Below are 2,500 nucleotides of genomic sequence, written 5' to 3' on the forward strand. Positions count from 1 at the left end.
CTCGGTGGGCCGTCACGTTTACTTTGAACAAATTAGAGTGCTTAAAGCAGGCAAGCCCGCCTGAATACTGTGTGCATGGAATAATGGAATAGGACCTCGGTTCTATTTTGTTGGTTTTCGGAACCCGAGGTAATGATTAATAGGGACAGGCGGGGGCATTCGTATTGCGACGTTAGAGGTGAAATTCTTGGATCGTCGCAAGACGAACAGAAGCGAAAGCATTTGCCAAGTATGTTTTCATTAATCAAGAACGAAAGTTAGAGGTTCGAAGGCGATCAGATACCGCCCTAGTTCTAACCATAAACGATGCCAGCCAGCGATCCGCCGCAGTTCCTCCGATGACTCGGCGGGCAGCCTCCGGGAAACCAAAGCTTTTGGGTTCCGGGGGAAGTATGGTTGCAAAGCTGAAACTTAAAGGAATTGACGGAAGGGCACCACCAGGAGTGGAGCCTGCGGCTTAATTTGACTCAACACGGGAAACCTCACCAGGCCCGGACACCGGAAGGATTGACAGATTGATAGCTCTTTCTTGATTCGGTGGGTGGTGGTGCATGGCCGTTCTTAGTTGGTGGAGCGATTTGTCTGGTTAATTCCGATAACGAACGAGACTCTAGCCTGCTAACTAGTCGCGTGACATCCTTCGTGCTGTCAGCGATTACTTTTCTTCTTAGAGGGACAGGCGGCTTCTAGCCGCACGAGATTGAGCAATAACAGGTCTGTGATGCCCTTAGATGTTCTGGGCCGCACGCGCGCTACACTGAAGGAATCAGCGTGTCTTCCTAGGCCGAAAGGTCGGGGTAACCCGCTGAACCTCCTTCGTGCTAGGGATTGGGGCTTGCAATTGTTCCCCATGAACGAGGAATTCCCAGTAAGCGCGAGTCATAAGCTCGCGTTGATTACGTCCCTGCCCTTTGTACACACCGCCCGTCGCTACTACCGATTGAATGATTTAGTGAGGTCTTCGGACTGGTACGCGGCATCGACTCTGTCGTTGCCGATGCTACCGGAAAGATGACCAAACTTGATCATTTAGAGGAAGTAAAAGTCGTAACAAGGTTTCCGTAGGTGAACCTGCGGAAGGATCATTACCGACTAGACTGCATGTCTTTCGATGTGCGTGTCGTGTCGCGCAACACGCTACCTGTACGGCAGTGGCCGTGCGCCGCGTGCGGAACCACGCGTGCCTCTCAAAACTAGCGGAAGTGTTGTTGTTGTGTGGTACGAGCGCTGAAGCTCTGGAGCGGCTGGCCTGCGGTACCTGGCGCCTGGCGCCGGTTTTGAATGACGTTCGCCCGAGTGCCTGTCCGCTCCGGTGTGGAGCCGTACGACGCCCATCGGCTGTGAGGCCGTTGGACACAAAAAAAATAGTGGAACAGGGGCCGTCAGACGCCTCAGTCCCGCAAATGCTACTGTCTTGAAAGAGACAGTGGGAGACTGAAAAGGAAAAGATCACCCAGGACGGTGGATCACTCGGCTCGTGGGTCGATGAAGAACGCAGCAAATTGCGCGTCGACATGTGAACTGCAGGACACATGAACATCGACGTTTCGAACGCACATTGCGGTCCATGGATTCCGTTCCCGGGCCACGTCTGGCTGAGGGTCGGCTACGTATACTGAAGCGCGCGGCGTTTGTCCCGCTTCGGAGACGTGGGAGTGTCGTGGTCGCCTGTGTGGCCGGCCGCGTCTCCTTAAACGTGCGATGCGCGCCCGTCGCCTGGCGGTTCGCATACCGGTACTTTCTCGGTAGCGTGCACAGCCGGCTGGCGGTGTGGCGTGCGACACCTCGTACAACGACCTCAGAGCAGGCGAGACTACCCGCTGAATTTAAGCATATTACTAAGCGGAGGAAAAGAAACTAACAAGGATTCCCCCAGTAGCGGCGAGCGAACAGGGAAGAGTCCAGCACCGAACCCCGCAGGCTGCCGCCTGTCGTGGCATGTGGTGTTTGGGAGGGTCCACTACCCCGACGCCTCGCGCCGAGCCCAAGTCCAACTTGAATGAGGCCACGGCCCGTAGAGGGTGCCAGGCCCGTAGCGGCCGGTGCGAGCGTCGGCGGGACCTCTCCTTCGAGTCGGGTTGCTTGAGAGTGCAGCTCCAAGTGGGTGGTAAACTCCATCTGAGACTAAATATGACCACGAGACCGATAGCGAACAAGTACCGTGAGGGAAAGTTGAAAAGAACTTTGAAGAGAGAGTTCAAAAGTACGTGAAACCGTTCTGGGGTAAACGTGAGAAGTCCGAAAGGTCGAACGGGTGAGATTCACGCCCATCCGGCCACTGGCCCCCGCCCTCGGCAGATGGGGCCGGCCGCCCGCGCGGAGCAATCCGCGGCGGGGTCGTGTCCGGTTGCCTTTCCACTCGCCGCGGGGTGGGGCCGTTCCGGTGTGCGGTGGGCCGCACTTCTCCCCTAGTAGGACGTCGCGACCCGCTGGGTGCCGGCCTACGGCCCGGGTGCGCAGCCTGTCCTTCCGCGGGCCTCGGTTCGCGTCTGTTGGGCAG

At 57.0% G+C, this 2,500-nt stretch overlaps 2 non-coding genes across 2 annotated transcripts in view; both read left to right on the forward strand.

The window, feature by feature from the left end:
* Positions 1-1,450: 1,450 nt before the first annotated feature.
* LOC126330213 (5.8S ribosomal RNA) lies at positions 1,451-1,605 on the forward strand. The gene has a single exon (XR_007562802.1). It is a non-coding gene; the product is annotated as a 5.8S ribosomal RNA (ribosomal RNA).
* Positions 1,606-1,793: 188 nt separating this feature from the next.
* LOC126330217 (large subunit ribosomal RNA) overlaps positions 1,794-2,500 on the forward strand; it is a 4,222-nt gene continuing 3,515 nt past the window's right edge. Inside the window, exon 1 of the ribosomal RNA XR_007562806.1 lies at positions 1,794-2,500. This exon is cut by the window's right edge and continues 3,515 nt beyond it. This is a non-coding gene — a ribosomal RNA (large subunit ribosomal RNA).

The sequence above is a fragment of the Schistocerca gregaria genome, unplaced genomic scaffold, assembly GCF_023897955.1.
Source record: "Schistocerca gregaria isolate iqSchGreg1 unplaced genomic scaffold, iqSchGreg1.2 ptg001270l, whole genome shotgun sequence".
Classification (NCBI taxonomy): Eukaryota; Metazoa; Arthropoda; class Insecta; order Orthoptera; family Acrididae; genus Schistocerca; species Schistocerca gregaria.